This window comes from Arvicanthis niloticus, chromosome 16 (genome assembly GCF_011762505.2).
Source record: "Arvicanthis niloticus isolate mArvNil1 chromosome 16, mArvNil1.pat.X, whole genome shotgun sequence".
Classification (NCBI taxonomy): Eukaryota; Metazoa; Chordata; class Mammalia; order Rodentia; family Muridae; genus Arvicanthis; species Arvicanthis niloticus.
Window position 1 is genome coordinate 13,775,223 of NC_047673.1, and position 19,635 is coordinate 13,794,857.

The 19,635-nt window shown below is 40.7% G+C and overlaps 1 long non-coding RNA gene across 1 annotated transcript; it reads right to left on the reverse strand.

Moving 5' to 3' along the window:
- Positions 1-15,791: 15,791 nt before the first annotated feature.
- Positions 15,792-16,795, reverse strand: LOC143434593 (uncharacterized). The gene is made up of 2 exons (XR_013104206.1): positions 16,541-16,795; positions 15,792-16,004 (listed from the first exon to the last, which is right to left on the reverse strand). It is a non-coding gene; the product is annotated as an uncharacterized LOC143434593 (long non-coding RNA).
- Between the last annotated feature and the right edge of the window lie 2,840 nt (positions 16,796-19,635).

A 19,635-nucleotide genomic window follows, 5' to 3' on the forward strand; every position in this document is an offset into this window, starting at 1 on the left:
CATTACTTAAGCGAGAATTTTCTTTGCTCAACTTTCACAGGACATTTGGGTTATTGGTGGAGTTACGTGATAATACAGTTAGAGCATAACTATACCAATTTATGTCAGTAAGGTGCAAGATAGACCTAATACCCAGTCCATCATTTTGTTGACTAGGCAGAACCTCTGTCATCTCTCCTAAATAAAAGACTTAGTTCTGAACCTGGCTTTTTTTTTCTTTCTTGGCTTTAGAATGAATGTCAGCTGAAAACCATCCTCTCAAATCTTTTCTCTCAAAGTAAATAGCAAAGATTGGCTATGAGACTATAAGTTTTCAACCCCATCAGAAATCCAGAATGTCTGAGTTAACTGAAATTATAGGAAGCACAAAGCATAGCTTCTAAAACATAGCCAATTTATAGATACCGCTGAACACCTGGACAGTCCCTAAACTACAGATCTTTGGAGCATCTGATCTTCAGCCTTAAGGCCCAGGATCATCTGACAGACCTAGTGATGCAGAATTATTAAGGGTTGATTACTCTGTCTTGGCAGATATAATCAGTCGACTATTCTGCAAGTGTGTCCTTTTCTGGGCAGTGATTTGTCTGTAGATGGGAAGAGGCAATTTTTGCCTAGTAGCTGACTCACCACAATTGGAATAACTCCAAAGATGCTCAATTTCTTCTTAGAATCCAAGACAGTAAGCTGTCCGGAGCAAACAGGTCTCTAATCAAAATGAACATTAATACAGAAATGTTTGTAACGTCAATTCTGCGGATTTCTGATGTTTTGAAAACCAACTATTTATGTAAGGCAATCTGGACTGTTGTCTGTTAACTCCTCTCAGCTATTTCTAAATAAAATATAGAAAACACCCTAACAATAAACTCAAAGCTATGAATTTGCTATAGGCCCTTAATTCACAGGCTAGCCATCTCAAATCAGTTAAAAAAGTTAAAGAAGGACTGGGTCTAAGCCTTGTATTCCTAAATGTGTTATATACATGTGCAATGCCTATGATAGTAACAATATTCATCTCACTTTTATATTAATAAGAAGCTCGTGCCACTGAAAACCTTACATTTGAAATCAAAGTAAGTTTTGTACCATTTAAGAAATTATAACTTCATCTTAATAACAATTATACATATTTCTGCCAGTAGGTTATGGCTATGTAGTAAATCCTAGCTAATCCTCGCTGTTCCAACAAAACCACTACTTTTCCCTAGAAAGACAGCCCAATATTAACCACCTCAGTCCCCAAGCCCAGGGAATAGGGGCACCGACTCTTCATTAACTTCTTCAAGCTGATTATGGGTGTTGAGATATTAGAAGAGGGGTTGGGTGAAGAGTAAATTGATAAGCCTCTGACGTCTTTGTCTTCACTGCATCCAGCTGGAATTCCAGGACATCAGAGGTTCCAGCAGGTCTGCTCAGCTTGCCTGATGAGTAGATACGCCAAGGCTATGTATTCTGCAATATACAATTCTCAAAACAAATTTTAGTATCAAGATAATTGTTTGTTTGAATTCTGGAATCTAGTCTTCTGGCGGCCTGCCTCTGTCATGTCTAATCCATATAATTCTGGGAGTTTCTATGAGGGTGTGCTCCCACCGTCCTCCCATTTTTGCCTTCCTGCTGTCAAATTTCCTAACATCAGGGAATCCAAACTTTCAGGCACCTAGGCCCTTTACTTCCACTGATGCCTAACCCCTTACCCCATTCCCCCCTCCAATTACTATGAGGGTGTACTCCCTCCATCCTCTCATTCCTGCCTCACTGCTCTTGCAATTCCCCAACACTAGAAAATCCAAACTTTCAGGTACCAAGGCTGTCCAGTTCCACTGATGCCTGGCAAGGCCACCCTCAACTACCTATACAGGTGGAGCCATGAGTCCCCCTGCCCCCTTTGTGTTCTCAGGCTGGAGTGGCTACTCCAGCTTGTTTCTTAGGACCATTTGCTTGAAAAATAGTTTTCCAGCCTTTTACTCTAAGGTAGAGTCTGTCTTTGCAATGAGATGGGTTACCTGTATGCAGCAAAATGCTGGGTCCCGTTTATGTATCCAGTCCATTAGCCTATGTCTTTTAATTGGGGAACTGAGTCCATTGAAAGTTAAGAGATATTAAGGAACAGTGATTGTTGTCTCCTATTATTTTTGTTATTAGAGGTAAAGTTATCTTTGTGTGGCTATCTTCTTTTGGATTTGTTGGAAGAGGGTTACTTTCTTGCTCTTTCTAGGGTATAATTGCCCTCCTTGTGTTGGAGCTTTCCTGCTATTATCCTTTGTAATGCTGTGTTTGTGGAAAGATATTGTGTAAATTTGGTTTTGTCATGGAATATCTTGGTTTCTCCATGTATGGTAATTGAGAGTTTTGCTGGGTTAGTAGCCTGGGCTGGCATTTGTGTTCTCTTAGGGTCTGTATGACGTCTGTCCAGCATCTTCTTGCTTTTACAGTATCTGGTGAGAAGCCTGGTGTAATTCTAATAGGTCTGCCTTTATATGTTACTTGGCCTTTCTCCCTTACTGCATTTAATATTCTTTCTTTGTTTTGTGCACTTGGTGTTTTGATTATCATGTGATGGGAGGTATTTCTTTTCTGGTCTAGTCTATTTGGCGTTCTATAGGCTTCTAGTATGTATATGGGCATCTCTTTCTTTAGATTAGGGAAGTTTTCTTCTATAATTTTGTAAAGATATTTATTGGCCCTTTAAGTTGGAAATCTTCACTCTCATCTATACCTATTATCCTTAGGTTTGGTCTCCTCATTGTGTCCTGGATTTCCTCCATATTTTGTGTTAAGAACTTTTTGCATTTTGCATTTTCTTTGACAGTTGTGTTGACATTTTCTATGGTATCTTCTGCAGCTGAGATTCTCTCTTCTATCTCTTGTATTCAGTTGGTGATGCTTGTGTCTGTGACTCCTGATTACTTTCCTAGGTTTTCTATCTCCAGGGTAGTCTCCCTTTGTGATTTCTTGATTGTTTCTACTTCCATTTTTATGTCCTGAATGGTTTTGTTCAATTCCTTCACCTGTTTGGTTGTGTTCTTTTGTAATTCTTTAAGGGATTTTTGTGTTTCCTTTGTAAGGGCTTCTACCTGTTTACCTGTGTTCTCTTCAATTTTTTTGAGAGTGTTATTTATGCCCTTCTTAAAGTCCCCTATCATCATCATTAAAAGTGATTTTAAATCTGAATCTTGCTTTCCTGGTGATATGGGGAATTCAGAACTATATAGTGTGGGAGAACTAGGTTCTAATGATGTCAAGTACCCTGGGTTATTGATGCTTATGTACTTGCGCTTGCCTTTTGCCATCTGTATCTCCTTAGTGCTACCTGCTCTGTCCCTGACTGGAGCCTGTCTTTCCTATTATCTTGGTTGTATCAGAACCTTGTGGGGTGGGTGTAACTACTGGGGTAAACGCTGGGGCCCAAAATCTGCTCAGGGCTCAAGCCCAGACAGGATGCTGCCCAGGTTAGAGCTCTGGGAGCCCAGTTTCCTCTGGGTTCTTACAGATTGGGGGCAGAGCTGCCACCCAAGATCTGCTCAGTGCTCTGGCCCAGACTGGAAGCAACCAGTGTTCTGGATAGGGAGTCACTTCCTGGGTCCTTGTGGGTCCTAGTTACTCCCTGTTTGGGATGAACATTGCTGTCTGCTTACCTAAGATACTGACCGGGTTAGAGTTTCTTGGTTCCCTGCTTCCTCTGGGTTCTGTGTGATTGTGGGTAGAGCTGCCATCTTGGATCTGCTCAGTTCCTGGGCCCAGACCAGAAGGAACCCAGAGCAGGGTAATTTATCTATCAGCTCTTGTTGTGTAAATTGAAACTGTCTTTTAAGCAAGTTTTAAGGTAAATCAAGGGGTGGATAGCAAGCCGTTTTAACCATTTTTTCATTTGAACATGAAACATAGAACAACAATCATTCAAACAATGAAACAAAGACAGACAATTGACACACGTGGACAAGTTGGTACACCAAGGACAGACAATAGACAGAGAAAGCAGAATGGACAATATTTCCAGTAGGAGCCAGAGAAAAATTAGGACGTCTCCTGATGCCCTCTTGCTCCCAGGAGGGCTCTGAAATAGGCTTTTTTTTCTTCTTTTGTTAACATGACAGAGAGCAGACAACTACTTTAGCCCTTTCTCTCATTTTCAAGGTTTAACTTTTCATCTCTTCATTAGGAGGTGAAGCATTTTCTTATCAATAGTCTCCTCTTGGGGAAAAACACTAATGAAATCAAAGAATTTTTAAATATCTTTTTTTTCCTTAACCCTAGTTCCTCATGTCCTGATGGACTTCTTGAGCCCTGTCACAAAGAGTGACCATTTAGAAAACTCTTGTCCTAGGTCTTACCTTAAGAGCTCACTGCTCTGATCCTCCTCCCAGACTCTCTCTTGGCAGATTCGACCGTGGCATCCTATTGAGTTGAAGTCGCTCTCAGGTACTTTGGGAGTTGTTCTTGGGTGCTCCTGAAAAATGACAGGTAGGCCTACCCTCCTCTGAAGAGCCAGCATTCTCTCTTCTGTGACCCCCGGTGCCTCACGTTTGGGCACCAGATGCCCTGGCCTGTGAGGCAGTGAACTGCGACTGGGGAACCACCAGGAAGAGAGAATACGGGAGAAGGGTACGTGAAGAAGGACAGCAAGTCAAGAAGTCTGATCAAGTTGTCAAATTTTTATTGTTCCCACACCAGGTTATATACACATAGAAGCAGTATATGGGGAGGAGGGTGACATAGGGTTTCTTTGTTTCTGGGGAGCACAGACATTCTCAAGAACAGGATATTGGCTGGGTAAAAAGTTTGCAGAAAAAAAACAGAACAAAACAGTTTGCTAGGTATTGTCCATAAGATCTATTGTCATTTGTTCTGATCTAAGCTAGTGCTTTCCCACTGAGGCTACCTGTCCACAAGATCTGTAGGTATTTGTCCTTAACTGGGTTAGTGCTTTCCTACAGGGGCCAAGACTTTGTGCCAGTAGGCATGTATGGCTGACTAAGGAGTTAATGTTTAAGCAGGGTCACTCCTGACAATTAATATTGGGTATACAGCTTTCTAAAGACTTTTGGGTTCTAGAGTCAAAGTCTTATGTCAAAGCCCTTTTTAAAAAAATCATGTCTCCCAGTGTTATGGACTTAGAAAACACTGAAAAACCATGGACTCAATGTAAACTGTAATTAACTCAGTTTTTATTTCAAGCTGCAGATGTCCTCAGTAACCATGGTTGGATTTGAAACTGAAACCAAGCCTAAAGGCCAGGGCCCTTTAACTTCAAAGACCCCAGTGATCTTTCTGTTGGAGTTTTCTCAGTGTGAAAGAACATCTAGTGTTTCCTGTATTCCTGGACTTCCTAGTCTTGTCTTAGTCTCTGGTTGCTCTCAGAGCTGGCCTCAGACCTAAGACAGTGTCTTTAGCCACCATATTTCCTACTAGCTCTAGAACACTGGAAGCAAATCATTGATTCCTGTTGAGGCACAGGTTGTCCCTGAGTCTGTGGGGCTGCCCTACACCAGAGTCTATTCTCTATATAATCTAGACATGTAGTTTTCTCCTCTCTCCTCTTCTCTCTCTGCTTATAGGCTTTCTCTGTTTCTCTGGCCCCTCCCCTCTGTCTTTGATCACCTTGGTGACTTTCCTGGCCTCCTTTCTTGGGACCAGTAAGGTCAACTGGGCCCTAGAGCAGTTTCCCAATAATATCACTTTTTATATACATGTTTATAATTTATCTATATAACTTGTTTATGACAACTTGGCAGCTTTTATAAGATTAGTATTTTACAGTTTTATCTCTGTGAAATTTTAACCTTAAGAATTACAATTTTTAGTAATTTGTTTCCTGATTAAACCAATAATTAAAAGCTATTGAATAAATATTCAAATTTCACCCTCAAAACCTATTTCCACTGAAGTGTCAGATGGCTCTCACAGGATTATCAATTTTCCAAGTATCAATTTGCCCTCACCAATATGTATATGTATATATATATGTGTGTGTGTGTGTGTGTGTGTGTGTATATGTATATATGCATACATGTATATATAAACATACATATAGATTATATTATACACACACACATATATATATGTAATGCTTAGTGCTTATAAATGTAAACAATCTTTAAGAAGATACTCTACCATAAAATATGGGGTTAGCATTCTTGAGATTGGGGTTGGGATTTGGATACTTACTTAAATGTGCTTGAGGACAAATTCTAAATTCTTGTACACAAAGGCACCAAATAAGTCATTGCCAATGTCAGCACACTTTAGAGAAGAGCACACTGGATAAGATCCAGTTGCCATAGTCTGCAATACAACCCTGAGTTAGATGAGAAGGAAAGGGTAGAACAGGAGTGTGTGTGTGTGTGTGTGTGTGTGTGTGTGTGTGTGTGTGTGTGTATAGAGCAGGGAAGAAAAGCATGGAGAGGAAAGATAAAAAGAGCAGGCCTAAGAGCTGGGCAAGTCCAGGCATGTCAATTACTAATAGAATAAACCCAGGCTCCAGCATTCACTCACTGATAATGGTTCCAGAATTCCAATGTGCTTTACATCAAACCACAACCAATAGACCCAAAAAAGTTAAACAAAAAAGGAAGACATAAACCAGGGCACTTGAATCTCACTTTGAATGGGAAGCATAATAGTCATATGAGGTAAAGGGAGGGAGGTAACAGGGTAGTAGAGTGGAGAAAGAGGGGAATGGGGGGACAGGATCAGGTGTGAAAGAGACAGGAGAGAGGCTCAGAGGACAAAGGAAATTAATGGAAATCTGCAGCTACTGTAGGTAGCAGGGCAGAAGGCAAAACCTAGGAAGTCTTAGAGAAATGGGATTGGTGAGGCTCCCAGAAGTCAACTGGGGTGACCTTAGCCAAGATGCCTAATAGTGGGGCATGGAACCTAAAGAGGCCCCCTCAGCAATCAAGCAGGAACCACAATGGAGGAATAAGGATGCCACCCACAAACCTTTTGATCCAAAATTTGTCTGGTCTAAAAGAAATGCAGGGACAAAAATGGAGCAGAAACTGAAGAATGGCCAACCAATAACTGGCCCAACTTGAAGCCCATCCCATGGGCAAGTACCAGTCTCTAACACTATTAATGGTATCCTGGTATGTTTGCAGACAGGAGCCTAGCATAATTTAACCTCTAAGCTGAGGTTCTACCCAGCAGCTGACTAAAACAGATGCAGAGATTCACAGGCCAACATTGGATGGATGTCAGGAACCCATAAGGAAGAGTTGGGGAAAAGATTGAATGCCCTTAAGGGGATGGGAACCCCACAGGAACACCAAGAAACTCAACTAATCTAGCCCATTGGGAACTCTCAGATATTGACCCATAAAGCAAAAGGAAACATGGGGTGAACCATGGTCCCAGGCACATATGTGGCAGACATGCAACTCAGTCTTTATGTCTTCAGGACTCATTAGAAGAGGACATACCTAAATCAGCAGAGACTTTATGCACAAGGGTAGAGGAATACCCATGAAAATGTCATACTCTCTCAGAGGAGAAAGGGAGAGGGAGAAATTGTGTGAGGGTGGACCAGGGGCAGGGGTTGAGTCATGCAGTGTTCAGGATGTGAATTAATTAATTAATTTTTACGAAGCTTTGAAGGACTTGGAAGAAACTCTGTAGAGTGCCTGCAGCCAATGTGCTGTGCATGTTTACTCTCTGTGAGATAGGGTCTTTGTATGTAGTCCATGTGGCATGGGCATTACAGTTCTGTTTCTGGTTTCATCCTAGTAATGGAGTTACAGGACTATACCACCAGGGCTGTGCTCCGCTGTGCTTGAATGAGACATGTTATGAGCCAGTAAACACCCACAAAAAAACTGTGTCACAAGGAGACAGGACAAAATCTTCTTCTGCATAGGGTTTAGAAGCTGTTTCTCAAAAGTTGCAGCTCACATTGCTGCACAGTCAAAACATTTTCAAACTCTGTAGTCGTTCCCAGAAGTGTTTCTTTAAATTGCAGGGATGTATATTAATGGATGTGTGTGACGTATTTTGAGGATTCGTGGATGTTCCTGGTGCATTCTAAAAGCAATAGATTACAACAGAGAGCAGTTCACATGACTGTTGATAAATATTAAAGCAGCTGGGGATCAAAGAAGCTTATCATGTACTTTTTCATGTCTCATGAGTTAGAAGAACAAAGTCATCAAATAGATGCATCATGTGGTATAAGTAGAAATCTAAGATCAGGGGAACACCAAAGGGTTCAGCGAGATTAAGGAAGCTTTGTGTGTCCTGTCCACATTGCCTTGTTCTCTTCCTTTACACATATGCAAACACTAAAATCTCACCCTAATACAAAGGGCTCATTTTTCTGGGATCCACATTTTAGTGACCAGAATCAAACAAGAGAGGCATTTCTCCTGCTTCTTGATAGTAGGCTCCTGCTTCCCAGGAGAAGGACCTGAAGATGAAACTCAGTCCTGAGGACCTTAACTCTCTATCTGTCTTTGTATCTTCATCCCATCTTCACACCCACAGCCAAGCAGTTCAAGAGTCAATCACCAAGGAGCATTCACTGAAATGCAATCTGTTGAATGCAGATTGTGTTTGTATGTTTTTTCAGCTGCTCTGGTGCAATTCCATATGAAAAATTCTTTTTGCATGAGACTCTGATCAGCAGTCGAGAGGTTTCCAGGAATGGAGGTCAAGGTACATACAGACGTGGACAGATGGCCTGCCACTGGCCATCAGGTGGCATGGCTGTCATAAAGGTTCTTCTTTTCTCAGAGTGTCTTCAGAGGACTCTCAGTGCAGTCAGGCTGGGCATCAAGCTCCAGTCTACTGAGCTCTAAACATTAACACATGAGTTACAAAGCAAGCATTCTAACAAAAGCAAAAGAGACCCCGTAAAAAGAGGCTAGAATCTATGAATTAACAGATCTTCTGAGCATCAGTGAGAATGTCAGTTCATGAAAGCCACCACAACCTCTTGTTAGCACTTTGGAATTTGAAGGCTTGGGAATCTCTTTTGATTTTACTAGAGTTAAACTTGTACCTTAAAGTGGCTTAAGAGAGTGCAGGATAAATATAGAAGCATCCTCATAAATACCTTTAAATTTTATGGGTAGTTATTAAGAACTGAAAGCTCAGAATCTCCAGTTCCATAAGCAGGCCAGTATGTTTGGTTCAGGATCCAGGTGCCTGTACAGGTGGCATGAGTTGGTTTCTTGATTGAAGATACTGTTCTCTAGGACCAGATCATTCTTGCTGTATCCCTGTGTGTCACAGGATATCAGGTTATGTAAGTGACAATAGTCTCATTTTCCAACAGCTTAGCACCAAAAGAGAAGTGTAAATAAAGGTATCTTAAGATACATATACCTGGATATCTTAAGGTATAGCTGAAGATCTGAACACATGGTGTGTATGTGTGTGTGTGTGTGTGTGTGTGAAAGAGAGAGAAAGAGAGAGAGAGAGAGAGAGAGAGAGAGAGAGTCTGTGTATGTGTCTGTTTGTGTGTCATGTCTCTGTTTATCTGCATGTCTGTCTGTTTGTGTATATGTTGGTGTATATGAGAAGAAGTATCTGAGAGAGGCCCTGCAGTTAGGAAGGATCTACATTGTTAAAGGAGAGGCGTTTGTCCTCAAGGTCTTCTTGATGCTTTTGTTCTCACAGCTGAGTCATGACAAACTTTGTCCCTTGTGTCTGGTGGCTGCCTTTGGTTGAAGCTGGTGAGGATGATGAGGACCCTGATATTTCTCCTCTTACTGCTTGGAATTTGCACTTACACTTGAATGAGTTTGTGCTTTTTAATGTAAAAAGAAAGAAATGAAACAGTACTTTCATGTATTAAGTCTAAAAAGCAATGCCTCTCAGTCTCTCAAGATGGACTCTTATCTGTTATCTGAAGTTGCAGACTCCGGAGTCAGACCTGGATCCTTATGATGTAGAGAGTCAATGCTTGTTGAACACCTTGACCTCATCAAACTATGGATGAAATAAGCTCCTGAGACTCTAGGCGAAGCATTGGTCTAAGGAGGACAAGTGTTTGTTTCTTCTATGTCTATGCAAGTAGAAATAGCAATTACAACAGTAAGTACTAAAGCATACACCCAATTATTTCATGCACAGTTGGAACTTTATCTTAAGTGAAATGAATTAAAGACCTGCACATAGGTTGTAAAAGCATAAACCTACTGGAAGAAAATACAGAACTGTGTTTAGACAGTGAAGACTTACATGACACCAAAGGTGCTTGGAATAAGGTAGGTGGGCAAGTGGCATTGTGGAATTTCACTGGGATGGACAGCTTCTGCACAGGAGAGAGAATAAGCATTGGGGTGAGGTAGCAAGCTAGAACATGGTAGAAAGGGTAAGGAAAGTATACATCTGAAAAGAAACATACATACTATATGTAGAAAACATGCACAACTCAGAAGCCAAAACCAAGCAATAGCAAGAAATAGCTCTTACAGAAAGAAAGACATTTTAAAGATTATATTATTATCCCTACTGGAAAGACAAGGAAGATATTTGTGTTTTGGCAAATGTTTTATTTCTCCTTAATCAGTAGTTTCTGTCCTTCTTAGCTGCCAGAGGCCCAAACAGAATGACCCTGGAAGGGTGTCTGATGATGTGGGCTCCTCTAGAGTAGCCTTGCCTTTTGGGAGTTAGGTCTCAATGACATATAAATACTTTGAAAATTACTTTCATTTCTTGCAGATCCTTGGGGTATTCAGGCAGAACAGAGCAAGAGAGACAGATAACACCCCTTTACCTATTGCTGCTCACTCCAAGGAGCCTGTTCTGCATAGCTCTGTGGCTGAGGCTTGATCACTGGTATGAGAAAGTGTGAAAGAGTACACAGAAAATGTGTGGGTTACAAATCATGGTTTAGGCTTTGTGGAGATGACTAAAATACTTAGTCAATGATAATGTAAATAAGGATTTGAGAACTAGTTCTCAGTAAACATCCCCTGGACCTAAGTTACAACTGTTAGAACTAGTTAAGCCATTCATCAGAGTAAGGACATTGCATTATGCTGAGATTGTACAATAATTCTGCTGTGAGACAGTGCAGGTTCTAATGGAGTTTCCCATGTGGTTAAATTATACATATACATATATTATATTATCATTCTCTGAAAAGACAGCATGAAACCTTTCCTGGCCACTAAATAATGCTAAACTGTTCTCTAGAGTCATGTGGGAAAAACACTCATGCCATTGTTTCTTGAGACACAATGACTTCTGAATGTCCCCCTGGCTGGACAGATGGCAGAGTGAGTGGAGTTAGCTAGTCTACCAAGTGATGTGTGCACAGAAGCATTATGCCTAAACCAGTTCTGGCCAGGTATAAAGACAATGTTAGACCCAGCTTGAGTCCAGTCAGAATGGACATTCCATACTGGAGAGGCACTGGTGTTCCAGCATACATTCTCTAAGAGGGAAAACAAACCTTTGGGGTGACCTCAGATCCTCTGAACCTGCTATCAGAAAGCAGGCTTGCCCTAGCTTCTTTTGAGCATGAACTTGGTCATTTCTTGTCCAGTAGCAAAATCTCACCCATGTTAACAAGTTGTATTTGTCTCCAAGAACAGAAGTGTTACTATTTGCTATTATCCTTACTAAATGATAATGTGGTCAGAATGCTTAAGTCTTACTAATATTAATGCATGGAAATCATACTCCCAATGGTTATGACATTCACAAGTGGGGTCTTCAGCAAGGGGATTGGGGTGAAAGAGAAGAGTCCCAGGAACAGGGTAGTTCTCTTAGAAAAGAGGCTTGGGGAATCATCTTGTTCCTTTTACCAGGTTCTGATATTTTCTGAAAATGTCATTTACAAGCCAGGAAATGGGCCATCACCACAGAGTAAACCTTTGACACTTGTATCTGAGACTTCATAGCCCTCAGAAATGCAGGAAATTGGTACTATCTGCTGTGTACAATATGATTATTATATGACTTGGTATGTGTTGTCCTATTACACAACACAAAACGGACTAAAGTAGAGACTCATATTGGAACCCATCTTTCATTCTTTGAGGAACTCTGAGTCTTGTTGGGGGAACCACAGAGAAAGCAGTGACGTCCCTTATAATGGTAGACCAGAAATATTGATGGGCAGCTCTCCTGGGAAAAATGTTTTGGTTCATAAAGTTTGCAATTATCTGTAATCAAAACCCACTCTGCTCAGACAGGTTGATGATGATCCCTCCCTCCTGAGCCAGGATGGATGGTTGTACTCTGCACATCTGGTCTCAGATCACAGCCTGTCTCAAGCTCCCTCCCGACACCAGTACTGACATGCCAACCATGCTGGAGAGATTTTCTGCAGTAAACACTCCAAGTCCTAGTGAACCACTCATCTCTGTGCCCATGGTACTGATCAATGTCCAAATGATAAATATGAATTAGAACACATGTATATGTGTGTTATTTGAAATCTATTTCTGCTTGCAATGATATCTTACATGGCAGTAGAAGAGCAAAGCATGTTCATGTGCATACACAGTGAAGGAACCTGTGACTTGTGATGATTTGGTTGAAAATCAGCCTTTCTGTTGTCAATGTGTTGAGGAAGTGGGGCTTCATCTTTTCATCTGTTTCTCAACAATGACCCAGAAAACCCATCCTAGATAAGTGGCATAATGGCCTGTACTATTTGGGATTCGTTTATGAACAACTACATAGTCATTGTTTAATCCAGATTTCTGCAATGGAGTTGCAGGGTTAGTGTGAAACCCAAATGGGGTTCAGGTCTCTGTCCTTGGGGAGGGATTTAGTGGGGTGGGCTGGATGGACTTGGTGATTGCTAGAACATGAGGAAAACAAGCAAGTGTTTCTCTCCTCACCACCTGCCCCTTAGGACTCGGAACTACAAAGCCTTTCTAGATCTGCCCTTCACTCTCTCTGCCATCATATGAGAGCCATCAGAAAAGGAAAGAGGAAGAAAGGCGAGGGCTACACTTTCATTTTTTAAACCAACCAGTTTTTCTAATCAAAAATCCTTCTTAGGGTTCTCAAGGATTTGGGTGAAAATGCTGAGGCAAGGGTGGTTCCTGAACCTGAATCCAAGACAATCCAATTAACATGCATGCCAAGGGAGATCACTCCTAACACAGAGCATCTCCCATGAAAGCTGGGTCCAAGTGTTCTGGGTACACCCTGAGCCTCAGAGATGGCAGCTGAGTCTCAAGCTTAGCTTTTTTGAGGGAAACTATCAAAGAACAAGGATCTTCAGCATCAAGGGACAGGAAGGCAGTGGGATAGGTTACAAACCAGGAGATTTAGATAAACACACAAATGGGGGAGAATCTCGGCGATGACAAGTGTGGGGGCATGTGGTCATTGGCTAGAGAGCTGAAGAGAGTTAGGAGAGGGTCACAGTCACCCAAGGGGTCCAGGTATTATGACGTGGGAAAGGTGAACATCTGGGCCACTGTAGACTGGAGAATCTTTTCCTCTAACCTGCAAGGTTCTTAAATGATCTGTAGAACTTTGAGTGGCAAAGTAAGTTGGTAAAGCACAGAAAACTATGATCTCTTAATCCTTTATATTCAGTTTTTGGTAAAGAGATCATAACACCAAACATTCAAACAGAAATAAACTATGTATGCTGCAGAGATATCTTTGTGTATCGTAGCTTTGTATACTGTATATTATTGCCAAGAGATATCCCTCAGAAGATGAGTTTGTAAAGAGAATGTGGTGTACATCCATAAAGTGTGTGTGTGTGTGTGTGTGTGTGTGTGTGTGTGTGTGTGTGTGTGTGTGTAGTGGAATACTGGTCAACCATATAATGATGGAATTTTAAATAACTGAGATGGTACTGAAGGACACTTACTGTATAATATTCAGACTCACAAAGTAAATGACATGTTCCCACACATCCAAGGTAAAAAGCAATGTAATGGCAAGTGAGAATAGAATACTTACTAGAAGAGGCTGGTAAGATCAAGAGATTCGAAGAGGAGATTGGTCAATTGCTACAGAATTACAATTAGGTTGGAGCAATGAGTTATGGTGGATTATTACACAATAACATGGTTGTTAATAATTATTGGTTATGAATTTCAAAACAGGTAGTACAGTAAAATTTTAGTGTTTGACCATGCAGAATTATAAATACCTGAGGTGACAGATATGCTACTTCCCCAACTCAATCTTTTCACCATGTGCACACACATGCATGGAGACTACCGTTATGCACCTAGAATTTTCACCAGTACAAGTGGTCAGACTAAAGAAAATGAACCTTTGCATTTTACAAAACAATTTCACCCTAAACTGCAAAAGTGGAAAGGAAGAATACATGATGAGCTTGTTGAGTCAGTACTGAGTCAAACATGGGTCTTCATCAGTCAAGAATTTGTAACAGAAAGCAGTGTTGGAATAAACTCTCTGGAGACAAAAACTAGAGAGGTTTTTAGCTCAGTGAGCTGTTACAGTGGCCTTGGAGAATGTTAGTAAGGAGGTTGATCAATGAGATTGTGTCATGGGTTTGCTGATTGATACTTAGTAGAGTTATGCTAACTGTTCCTGGAAACAGAGAACCTATGCCATGAGATTAACCCATTTCAGAAGGATGATCCCACACTTATCTTAATTAATAAATTTATATTGCCCAGGCCACAAGTGACTTCTTTAAAGACAGAAATATCTTAAGGGACTTTGGTAACTGCCTATTATGTTTGCAAGCCACTAATCTATATTCTATATTCTATTCTATTCTATAACACTATTCTATACACTATTCTATTCTATAACACTTGAGGCAAAAAGAGTTATACTGGCTACAGTTAGACTTTCTCTACTAGCTCAATCAGTGGAGCTGGTATCTGTCTTGGTTGCTATAACAACTACTAAGTAAGAAGCTTCTAGCATCCTTTCTTCCTCAAACTGGGATATGGGTATTCAATTCTCTCAGCATGGTTCCATCCATATTAAAAACCCACAAAAATATCTGCTGGAAACACACACCCTCTGTGCTACTAGAAGCTACAATCTATAATGTCACCACCACTGCTGTCCTTTCACCAAGTCATGGTTTTCCCTTAAGGTATGTAGGGGATTTAGAGCCTGACTCTTAGCACCCAGTAGCCTGACTGGAAACTAAGAATGCAAGCATTTCTACTGATTTCTTTATAGATCTTGGATATATCTTCCAAGCTGCATTAAGCCCCTCAAAGCTATAAATAACTCACTTGAGTGTACCTTTCCGAGCACTCTGGCATCAACAGAGATGCAAACTTTGTGTATATGAAGAAGTTTTCTGTATAGAAAACATATGTTGTCCTATATGAGTGTAGATACTGCAGATAATGTGCACATCATAGTGTGTGATGCCCTGCTTTTTATCCTACCCATTATGTACCAGACTATCCCTTTGTATATTGATAAAAAATTGTCTTCATTAAGCCAAAAATAACCCAGGACTTAGAATCCAGAGATATAAACCAGGCCTGGTTCATCAAAATGTCAACACTTCCTTTGTATACAGTAGCACTCTAAAAGATAACATTTAGAACTGTATAAACCTGAAACCCAAGGGTAGTTCTTCTTACCATATAGGCAATGTCTTTTAGAGTGAGTCAACTCTACTTAAGGGAGAGTCACAAGTCAGGAAAGGCATGTAGCAGGATCTTGAACATTCTGAGCTCTCTTTACATTGTGTTTCTGAACCTCAAGTCATTTTAAATTGTTAGTATATGGAGGCAGTATTCTGTAAGTAAAAACTGAATCATTTCTACATCTTCAGAGGTTTCCAATTGGGTCTGAAACATTGTATACAGAGTTCTGCCTGAGCCTTGCAGCAAACATCAAAGAGTGCAAACACACAAGCAGCAGATTGCAAGCAATTTATTGGAGGAAAAGAAGCAGCTCAATTGGAGTGGTCATCAACACTCAGCATCAGTGGCCTCAGGGCTCATTGTTGTCTTGTCTATGTGGTCTCCCTGTTCAGTGGTGGCAGCAGAGTACACGATTCCCGCCGCACCTCCCATTAACTCTTTCTCTCCCTCTGCAGAATCTTTCTCTACAGTAGCAAAACACGTTTCCTGATGAAAAGACATGAAAAGAATCAGGCATTCAGTTTTGAGGTTGTCATCGTGGAATGGTATGTGATCCTATGTGGAGATAAGATTCAGCATGGACATCTCAATACATACTGCACTTCAGGGGTGTTGGTCATGCACTTGAGAGCCATTCTGATGTGTCTTTAATTTCTGTGTTCGTTTGTCACCATGTAGACACTTGAGTATACTCCTAAATGGATTCAAAGTTTCTTTACACAAAGAACAATTTCTACTAATACCTAAGAAGATGACTCCTTGTGTTCTGTAAGCATCTATTCAGAGTACAGGATTGCTCTGTATTCTGGTGAACTTCTCTTGTGTATTTTTTACAGTAAAATCTTTATGGAAAAGAAATTCAATTTGAGTTACTTCACTCTCACTGGTACCCTATGAATATAAAACAAATTAAACTAGAATTACCAAGGGCACCACATTCCTCTCCACAGGATTCCAGGTCTCAACTTCAACCCTCCCTCAGGAGACTCCAAGCCTCCATCACACTGGGCACCAGCACTCACCATTACGGCTAAGAGCAGAGACTTCTGGGACTTCAAAGGAGACAGACATATCCTGGTCCTCTTCCCCTGGTTGTTCGTCAGTTTTAGTCTCTTCATTTGTCTCTTGGATAGGATCAGCTTGCACCTGCAAGGCCAGCAGGACAAGGGCAGAGAGGAGGACAAGTGTCTTCATGGCTGAGAGTCACCTGGAGGATTGGTGAGCAGGAGCCCAGTGTGTGGAGAGTCCTGGGGAACAAGCCTGCATTTATAGGACTGAGACAGGCCCCACCCTTAGAGAAGGCACTCATTGATGGGAACTGGGGGAGGCTGTTGCCCTCAGGATCCCTTTGATGTTCCTCTGTCCTCATGGCTTCCATCATGATATTGCTCTGTGTGTTCAGTGACAACCCCTCATCCCCACCACTGATAATAATAAAGGGGCCTTTCTATTTTCCCCTATTTCCCATCTGCTTGAGCATTTACCTCTCAGTGAGGAAAAGAAAAGACTTAGGCATTGCCTCATTTAATAAGCTCATAGAACAAAGGATTTTTGTGTTTTGAAGTTGGAGCCTGCTCTTCTCAGAAATTCTGGACCCTTGACCAGGCTGACTGAAGAGTCAGTTTTTTGCATGATTGGGGTATTATCAATCATCCTCATGACAGTATTCTTGCAAACACCCTCCTTTGGGCCTTTATAGAGAAAATAAGATGGCCTTGTTATGCTCCCTAGTGAATTGACTTCAAGAGACAGAGTTTGTGACTGTGAAGCTACAGTGGGTGTTTATGAAGAAGCCAGAGTGATGGGACACATCTCCCAATAATGTGTTCCAGGTGCTTCTTCACACTTGGTGCCCTCAATCCACGTGGCATTCCACATGTCTGAGATTCTCCAATGCTTTCACTTTCAAAAAATGAGAACTGACCTACAAGAAATGACATCCACAAGGTAGAGAGGGTCATAGGCTGTTACCCAGTCTCAACGTGTGTCACGTCATACACGAACCCTGCTGTGTATGTGTTTTATCCCATTTCTCTCACTACATGCACAGCAAAAGTTACAGAACATCCTGCTGTTTTCAGTCAGTGTATGGAGTCCCACTGTTTCAAGTACCCACTCATATTTACATGTTAATAAATGGTATTCATTTGTTAAAACGTTTGCATTTACAACTCTGTACATTAGTTAGCAAAGCAGAAAGAATATTATTTCACACACATTAAACATATATACACACACACACTAAATATATACATATATATGTGTAATATACACACATGTATATCATTGTTTATGGGACATGACCTCTTGAATACCTCTGTAGACTTAGATTTATAAGTCAAGCAGCACACCTTATATTTCAGATACATTATTGTCTTTTCTGATCATCACAGAGTTGCTCTCAGTAGTGATTACTAAAATTTGCATGCTCAAAAGGCCACCATGCTGATGGGAATGATCTGTATTACTGAGTTTTCTCTTTCTGTTTTTCCTACCAGTGTTCAGTACAGAAGTGGTCACTGATGTTTCAGAGAATGTTGAACCAGCACAGTCTATCCCTCAAGAGGAATTCCCTTTGTAAGTGTGGCAATCAAGGTTTGGTTTGCACCATCGTTTTCATTTCCTTATTGTTTCATGTTCTCTTCTTTGTTTCTTTACAAACCCTGGTAACATCAGCTGTCTTACCTCAGGAAAAACACCTACTAATGAACACCAGAGACAGTAGAGACCAGAGTCTTCTGTCTGTGAAACTGCACACAGTGATTTATATACTTCTGGGTTTATAGAGCCTTGAGAGAAAGGTAATTCTTTACTCTGTGAGATTAGAGTCTGCTGGAATTTTATGGTTTTCGTTGTTTGATACAGGTACTATGATGCCTTTCTTACATTCCCCATCCCAAAAGTAATAGTTAAAATTAATATTTTAGTGTTATAATATAACAATTTTCTCATGAATTGGCAGCAGACATGCTCAAGTGTGTGCACTTATGTTAGGTCAAATACTACACTCAGGGACTAGGTGACACATTGAGTCTACATTTATAACAAAAAAGATTTACTTCTTTTGGTTTTATAAGTGATTCCCTTGAATGTATGTATGTGTGTGCCTATCAAATATGGATATCAGTGTAGAGTGCCAAGTCCCTATGGACTGGAGTTCTTGAATGGTAAAAGCTGCAATGTAGGAGCTAGAGCCAATCCTGTATCATCTACAAAAGCATCAAGTGCTCTTAACCACTGAGCCATCCCTCCAACCCCAATTTTTCTCTAATTAATTTTTAGCTGCTCTTCAAAATGTCTGAAATTGTCTCATTGTAGATGATGTTAAAAATCACCAAAGATTATCACTTTTCTTTGGCCAATTTTGTTTGCTGTACCAAATAACCTGGCATTTAATTTTATTTAACAATATTTCTGAGACTTTTTTTTCAATTTAAATTTGTAAAAACTCAAGCCTGTGTGTTTTAGTGGCATCAGGAAAATGCCTACTACATATTATGATTAGACAGTGTTATCTTTCTTACCCATCTACTGCCACAACTGAGGAAGTTGCACCTTCTCATGGAGGGTGCTCAGGATCTTTAATATCACAACATGATATCACATGGTAATGTACAACAAATGTTAGGAATGAGCTCTGTGGATGGAGCTGGTGGGCCAGAGACAAAGAGGACCTATTGTTCATTGCTATTTCTCTTTGTACTAAACCTTGTCCAAGCATCCTAATATATTCAAACTTGGCCTCCAAAGAATGGAAGTTAACCTCCAGTGGCCCCTGAAACTCTGGATCTTGCACATGACCCACTTGTGCACAAGGGAAGGATAACCTTCTTTCTTCCTCACAAGCACTAGGATTCTGCTGATTCAAAAGAAGTGCAGGGTAAGATGTGTCACAGCTTGAGTACTTGATTCTTCTTATGCTCTTGTGCACTGCATTCTAGCTTCTAAGAGAGTTGTGGTGATCACTTGTTCACTTGGTTTGCATCAAATCCAATGTGCAACAACTCAAAAGACTCACAGTCACCCTTAACAATCAACTCCATTTCATTTGCAGTGATTAAACATGTGAGTTATTACTTACAATAAGTGGTAAAAATATTTCTGTAGATATTTCTAG